The sequence below is a fragment of the Neophocaena asiaeorientalis genome, unplaced genomic scaffold (assembly GCF_003031525.2).
Source record: "Neophocaena asiaeorientalis asiaeorientalis breed wild unplaced genomic scaffold, Neophocaena_asiaeorientalis_V1.1 scaffold272, whole genome shotgun sequence".
Lineage (NCBI taxonomy): Eukaryota > Metazoa > Chordata > Mammalia > Artiodactyla > Phocoenidae > Neophocaena > Neophocaena asiaeorientalis.
The window spans coordinates 900643-909130 of NW_020175403.1; positions in this window are offsets into that span (position 1 = coordinate 900643).

Below are 8488 nucleotides of genomic sequence, written 5' to 3' on the forward strand. Positions count from 1 at the left end.
ATTTCTCTACAGTTTTTTTCCTCCCTCCCTCCCCCCCTTCTTCCTTCCTTGCCATTCTTCCTTCTTTCCATTCTTTATGGTAAGAACTACATTGTCAACTTTAGACTGGGAATAAGGAAACTGGAAAAAAAATCCATAATAGACCTGACTTCACAAATGTAACAACTCATCCTCATTGCCAGCTGTTTTAGGCAAAAAGGTCACTGGATATGTCACACATAGATGCCTCTGCACCCAGTCTAGTTACTGGCTTCGTGCTCTAGCCTTAGATGGACTTCAACAGGTATTGCTTCTTACTTGTCTGGAAATGAGAACCAGCAAATTTGGGGTATAGTTGGTTACACTCCAACTTTTAATTTGACTCCTGCCCAGCTCAGATCTACTACCTGCTTCTTACTCTTGTTTTTTCCCATAGGCTGCCAAATCTCCCTAAAAATAGCCTATCCCATTTCTCTCCTAAACTAGGCAACCTGAAGCAACTGCTTTCTATGGTAGAGACCTATGTGAAGAGTGCAAAGAGGGAAAAACAAAGAATTCTCAAAAATTCAGATTATCCTACAAGTAGCAAACCAAAATGCCATTACTGCTACATGGCCCATTTCCCAAGTAGTTTCGGCAGTACAAATGGAATAAGCGTAATTTTTTTGGCTATTATTATTTTCTGTTATCTTAAAAAAAAAACTTGGAAGGGTGATTCCTTTTTTTCTTGGAGGATGGAGTAGGGTGTGTGTGTGGCTTGCAGGAAATTAAAAAGATATTCATTTAAAACAAAATTTGTGACTGTCTATCAAAACGATAGATGGAAAATACAGATATCATGCTGCTTCAGGCCATTTGAGGGAGGGACAGGAAGAATTTTTTTGGCATTTCTGCCAATACTTTATGGAATTAACTGACCAAGCACCTTTTACATCTGTAATTATGATGAGCCACTGTGAAAAAGTCACAAGGTGAACCACAACCTGCCTTGCTGTTGTCCCCATGCCCATAAAAACGTTTATTTCTGACAGTTCCAATCCCTTTAAATAGGAACCAGGGTTATACTTCTCCAGAGTTGGTATAGTGAACTAACTTTAAAATGCATGTTGTTTTTAAAGATGCATTCAATACCTTTTCTCCTATAGGAGTAAAGCTTAAAAAAGGTTGTGCCTCATATACAGCTTTAGTGTGTATAATAACTCTCAGGTAAATCTCAGAGGTACAAGTATGTACTTTCTAAAATAATATCGCTTAAATGAATCAAGTAAATCTATTACTACCCATGGTGCTTATTTATTGTCTTTGTTTTGTTTTTACATGAAGTAGAGCAAAACTCTGAAGTTTAGGTGATTTTAAAGTAAACTGTGGTGTTTAAAATTTTTATTATAAAATTATACTTGGATTTGAGATTTAATGTTGACTTTTGTCATAAGCGACCACAACAAATGTGCTTAAGTTTCCATGCTTCTGTTTTTCTATTAATATAACAGGTAATGTTGACATTTTACTTAACCTGCAGAAGTATATCGTTTTATGTCAGATGCCAAAGGGTTTAGTGGACTCTTGTTAAGATGTAAAGAGAGTCAGCATTAACTGGTTACCTACTAAGTAACCACCCTGTGAAAACGATACCTCCTCTTACAGGTGCTGTTCAGGGAAGTTCTAGACTGTTAACTTGTCCAGATCACAGAGTTAATCATTTGTATCAACATTAATTTTTCTCTTATTAAATTTTCAAAAACATACAAAACTAGACATACTAGTATAATGGGCTCTGATGTGCCCATCACTCAGTTTAAACAATTATCAACTCTTGGCCAATCTTATTTATCTACACTCCTTCCCACTGTCTCTCACCCCCTGTTTTGTTTCAGAGAAAATACTCATATTACTTACATCTAAAAGTCAAAAATTATTAATGAAATTACCAACAATACTACCATCACATTTAAAAACTATAATTCCTTAATATTAGTAAATATACAGGGCTCTAATTCTGCTGCCTCATTTTTTTCACTTTGTTTGAATTATGATTGAAATAAGGCCAATGCTCTGAAATTGGTTCATGTAATTTTTCTATTTTAACCTAAAGCTCTCTTCCTTTTCCTTTTAAAAATGTTATTTATTTTTGCAATTCAATTCTTGAAATAACAGAATTTTCCACAGTCTGATTGCATCCCTCTTGTGATAAGACATTATGCTGTCTCTATATGTTCTATAAAGTGGTTGTTCAAGGCTTGAAGACTTGATCAGGTAGAGGTCTTTATTTTTAAAGATTTCTTCATAGGTTATATTGAATATTTATATGAATAAGGACCCATTGTGTGGTTTCTCTCTTTTCCTAGATATAAATTATTATATCATCAAGGGTTGCAAAATCATGATATTCTAATTCTACTCATCTTTCTTTACTTATTAGCTACAACACCTTTACGAAGAGAAAATTTCTGTTACCAGCTATTTTGTTACTCTGAGGTACAGTTCATATATAAAACCCAGATTAATGCTTAATATTTTTCCTTTATCCTGTTTTTAAAAATACTGAGTTAATTTTATAATATCTACCATATGTGATCAGTGAGGTTCTTCTAAAAAATTATTCTAAATTTATGGATTTTAAAATATTTGAGTTTTTCATTTTAAAAACATAGTAGTACTAGTGGAGTTATAACAATACTAGTTTTAGACAAGTGACAGAATACATTCTCTCATTGCTTTTTCACTTAGGAACATATACTGGGGATCACTCCATAGCTATACATACTAGTTATTATTTATTACTTTTACAGAACTGTATATTTCATTGTATGGATATGAAATACTTTTTTCAAGTTCTATTAATGGTTATTTCCAGCCTTTTGTTATTGTAAACTATAATGGTCTAACTGACAGACACTTGAGTATATCTTTTTAATTTTTTCCATGGTATCCTAGGGTGGTTTTCTAGGAGAGAGATTGCTATACTGAAGGTTAGAGCATTTATGGATTTGCTAGATATTGACTAGTTCCCTTCCATAGGGTTGTACCATTTTGCAGCCCCTCCAGCAATGTACGAGTGCCCCTTTGTCCTTAGCCTCATCAAGAAATTCTGCCTAATTTTGGATTTTTGCCAGTTACATCACTGTCATACTCAAGATAGTCCAAATGAAGAGACAAATCTATATTGTCTTCTCTTACATCTATTTCATACCATTTGTAATATATTCTTCACACGTGAAAACCAGTGTGTGCTTCTGCATTTATTGCCAGACATGACTGCAGTCTATGCCAAAGTAAACACATGGTTCTACTGACTTCTTTTCATGTATTTCAAAATTGTACCTGAACATGTGAATTAAATTATTCCAAAGACCATTTTAGGATCTCTCTAATCAGCTCAGTCTATCTCTGTGGTGTGTAACTGATATATTTAAATCATGCCTATTGGGTTCCCATATAGACAGTCTGTTCTGATCAGTATGACAGAATTTTGAATAAATTGCTTTTCTAAGGGTATTTCACTTTTCTGCTAAGTTTACAACACTGCATCAGACAAAGGAAGCTTAGATGAAAGTGTAGATGACTTTATAAATGTGTCCATAACTCTTAAAAAAAAAAAAGGCAAGACTGAAACAGTGTTGAATTTCTCAGCTCTTTGAGTCACTGAAACAATTTCAGAACATGATATATACTGCTTTCATTTATTGTCCTGAATTTTACTTTTTTGCCTAAAGCTAGTTATTTTTCCTTAAAGTGAATCATTGATTTCTCTCCCTTAAGCTGAGTTTCAGATTCACAACCACCTGCAGCGATATGCTTGTTTTGACTACAGAATCAGTCAGGGAAGAAGGCTGTTTTGAACTGTACATGCAACAATGTCTTCTCTTCTCTTTTTCCAATCAGAGAAATAACACAGACACCCTTCAACAGAAAGCAAACAAAAACAATAGTTCATGCAAATGTTTATGAAATGGGGTGTAGAAACCAAACATAGTGGCAGCCACTTAGACCTTTTAGATTTAAGTGCGTTCGTTTTTAGTAGAAATAAAAATAAGCCCAGCTTTCCAAAACACTTCACATTCGGCCTGAAATTTCATGAGGTTTCTTTGCAGAGGCAGATGCCTTTATATCACCAAGGGAAATGTGAATGATTTTAATTTCTACCTCTTCAGTATGAAACTGAACATGACATATCAATTCCATTAAGTTCAGTTCAAGAAATACTTACTGTTGCTACAATGCAAGAGGAGCTCTGTGAGGTGTTATGAGGAATACAGAGATAACCAAGACGTGAGTTCAGGACAGTCCCCCTTCCTCCCAAGTTAATTCAATACCTCCTTTTGATCTTTCAGAGTTCTTTTAGATCATAACCTTTTGCAGTTTGGTGAGACTTCTCCTGGGGCTTGTGTTGGAGTTAAGTACCACTTTATTTGTACATCTCTGAAGTGGGGCTATAGTATTTTTAACTATTGGAAACACATTTCTTTTAGATCCTGTGTCCGAGCTGTTTTCTGCCTGTACATGTAGTCCCGACAGAGAAATGAAGATGCTGCTGCTAGCAGAACATTAAGAGGGGAACACAGGTTGCGAAATCAATTTCTGGCTCAAATGTCATGTTAAATGTCTTTTGCACATGCCAACACACAAAGCCAGAGCAGTATCATGAGTTAGTGCCAGATGTTGGACTGTGGTTGAACCAAAGACATAGGCCCTCAGGAAGGAAGAGAGTATTTGGATGCCATTTATGACATCTTCTCTAAGGAGAACAAAGAGCACCAAGAATTTTTATAGTTTTCAGGGAATATTGTGAAGGGAATTGTATAATTGAACTATCTTGAAAAACAAAAGGGATGTAATAGGTTAAACTTTTAAAATGTCTTTATTAGGAAGCCAGTTTCTCTGCTGCCAAAGGCTTTTCCATGTGAAATGAGTTGAGAAAGGCAAAATACAATATAGATGAAATCACTCTTAAAGAAGAAGAAGTAGGAAAAATATCTGCTTCTCCTGGCCCCAGGGAATTAGGTGGACAAAAGGGAGCAGAGATAAGAGTTATCTGGTTGAGATGTGTGAGTCCTAATAAAATCCTAGAACAGAAGGTACTTCAGGTGTCAGAGCAGGACACCGAAGTGGGAGCCACTTTGACTCCTCTTCCCATTTGGGACTCTTGCAAGGACAACTGGTAGCATGCTGTGGTCTGGGATAGGCCCCAGCAGTCCTGTAGAGAACTGTAGTCAATAATGACCTAGCCAGCATTCATGAGTTACCCTGGGTTCTCTTTGGTTATGAGGCACCAGCATCTCCTCCTTGCCGCACATCAGGGGGGATGCTGAAGGTAACAGAGTCCCTGTGTGTATGCTGTGGATCAGAGCCAAGATGTGCCCACAGCACAGGCTGTCTCATAGACCAAGTCTAGGACCCCATGGTGCAAAACAGAGAAGAGAATCGGAGTATGTTTACAACGCCAGCAGGAGTCCCAAGGTGAGGCCCAGTCAGTCAGATGTAAGGTCTCACCGAGGCCCAACCAGGTTGACAGAGAAAAAATCACGAGCTACTCCAGGCAGACGGTGAGTAGCAGGAGCCATCCTGTTGCCCAAGGATGGGAACTCAGGCAGTGATGCCTCAGAAACCCCAGCCAGCACAAGGCAAGGATGTTTTCTTTCTGCTGATACTGTGAAGTCAAACTATCTTTAGCAAACCTAGACACCTTCTCAGAGTAGAGTGAATATAGAGTATTATTTAGACAGACAAGAGACCGCATATTAAGAGACTGTTAGAAACATTTTACTATGTTGGGCAAATTTATAAATTTTTTAAAAAATTGAAGTATAATTGATTTACAGTGTGTTAATTTCTGCTGTACAACAAAGTGATTCAGTTACACATATATACCCATTCTTTTTAAAATATCCTTTTCCATTGTGGTTTATCATAGGATATTGAATATAGTTCTCTGTGCTATACACTAGGACCTTTTTGTTTATCCATTCGATATATAAAAGCTTACGTCTGCTATCCTCAACCTCCCACTTCATCCCTCCTCCACCCCCGACTCCCTTAGCAACCACCATTCTGTTCTCTATGTCCACGATTCTGTTTCTGTTTATACACAGGTTCATTTTGTGTCATATTTTAGATTCCACATATAAGTGATATCATATGGTATTTGTCTTTCTCTTTCTGACTTCACTTAGTTCGGTAAACTCTAGTTGCATCCATGTTGCTGCAAATGGCATTATATGGTTCTTTTTAATGGCTGAGTAGTATTCCATTGTATATAGGTACCACATCTTCTTTATCCATTCATCTGTTGATGGACATTTAAGTTGTTTCCATGTCTTGGCTGTTGTGAATAGTGCTGCTATGAACATAGTGGTGCATGTGTATTTTTGAATTATAGTTTTGTCTGAATATATGCCCAGGAGTGGAATTGCTGGATCATATGGTAATTCCATTTTTAGTTTTCTGAGGAACCGCCATACTGTTTTCCACAGTGGCTGCACTGACTTACATTCCCCCCACCAACGGTGTAGGAGGGTCCCCTTTTCTCTACACCCTCTCCAGAATTTATTTGTAGACTTTTTAATGATGGCCATTCTGACATGGTATGAGGTTGTACCTTATTGTAGTTTTGAGTTGCATTTCTCTAATGATTAGCTATGATGAGCATCTTTTTATGCCTATTGGCCATCGGTATTTCTTCCTGGAGAAGTGTCTCTTCTGGTCTTCTGCCCATTTTTGGATTGGGTTGTTTGGTTTTTTGTTGTTTAGTTGTATGAGCTGTTTGTATATTTTAGAAATCAAGCCCTGTTGGTTGTACTGTTTGCAAATATTTTCTCCCATCCTGTGGGTTGTCTTTTTGTTTTGCTCGTAGTTTCCTTTGCTGTGCAAAAGCTTTTAAATTTGATTAGGTCCCATTTGTTTATTTTTGTTTTTATTTTATTGCCTTGGGAGACTGACCTAAGAAAACATTGGTCCAATTTACGTCAGAGAACGTTTTGCCTATGATCTCTTCTAGGAGTTTTATGGTGTCATGTCTTATGTTTAAGTCTTTAAGCCATTTCGAGTTTATTTTTGTACATAGTGAGAGGGTGTGTTGTTGGGCAAATTTAAAATTTGTGCTTATCCTACTACTTAGAAAGTAGGATCAGTAATAGATAAAAGGCGATACATATTCTGCATGCATTTAAATGCAGTGTAAATTAATTTGTAACCCCACTGGAATTATAGTACAGCTCTGTGTCATCAATTCTATATATACTAATGGGATGTAAGCGACTTGAGGGCAGAAAGCTATCTTAGTCTTTGGTATCTGTTATGAAGAGCATAATGCTTAGCATACAGAAAATGCGAAAGCAATGTGTGTTGGATTGAGATGAATTTTTTGTCACCAAGAGCATTTGCTCTGGAATCAAGTTTCCCTTGTGCTTGGGCTGAATAGCCGTAGGCTAGAATTCTATTATTTTCCCAGTGTTTCTGAATCTTGAAGGATTGGTTCAAAGGCAATCTAAGCAGAGGTATCAGCATAAGCAAAGACATAGAGATAAGAAATGCAAGTATGTTTGCTGAATGGTGGGTTCTCCAATTTGGCTGATTAGGAATTATTGTCAGGGTTAAATTCCATTAATAATGTTAACATTTACAATCTACTAAGCACTTATGCCATTACCAGGTTACTGTGCTTTGTGATTTCCATCTTTCATTGCAATTAACACTCCTATGGCAATGGTTTATACTGTAGTATTAATGAAGTTCCAATTCGGAGACAGAAATCACACAGTAATTTAAACAGGGAAAGTTAAATATAAAGAGTTACTGACTATAATATGGGATTGGCTAGTAAGGGGAAAAGAAAACTGAAGAATTTTAGAATAGCAAATATAGGAAGAAACCTCTACTCCTAGCTGGGGCTGACACCCAGCATCCAAGAGAGAGACAAACTTGGATGATTTCTTCCCAAGGGACTGAGATCCAAACGTTGTTGGAAAGGGCACGCCATGGCACTATGGATGGCAAAGTTGGTTGAGGTGTCTCACTGAGAACCCTTCTTCTGGGTAATGCTGAAGCTGTGTAGGGAAGGGCTTCAGAACTCCAGGTAAAGCCAAGGGGAAAGCTGTTCACGGGGAAGTGCGGATGATCGCGATCCCTGCACAGCTGCTCAAGTGAGTGCCCAAGGAGCTGCTCATGGAGAGATGCGGAGTTCTGCTTGCCAAAAATGTGCTATCAGGCTGCCACGCAAAGCAGGAACTGAGCATCCAAGCCGTGTGTGTGCTGCAGGAACCTGCGGGGAGAGGCACAGCCGAACCAGGAAGAGAAACCCCGCCCATCTCTAGGGTCCCTCTCGTGCCTCTATTGTTAAAGTTTAACCGTGCCCACCGGCAAAGGAGAAACAATTAGGGTCCAGTAACAGGCAATGAAAAGTAAATTTTGAGCTGAGAGACATTAAACTGGTAACTGGAAGAACCATCTTGTTTGCAGTTCATATATTAGGAAATTGAGTGTCAGATTTTTGTGACTTACCTAGTCACACAAG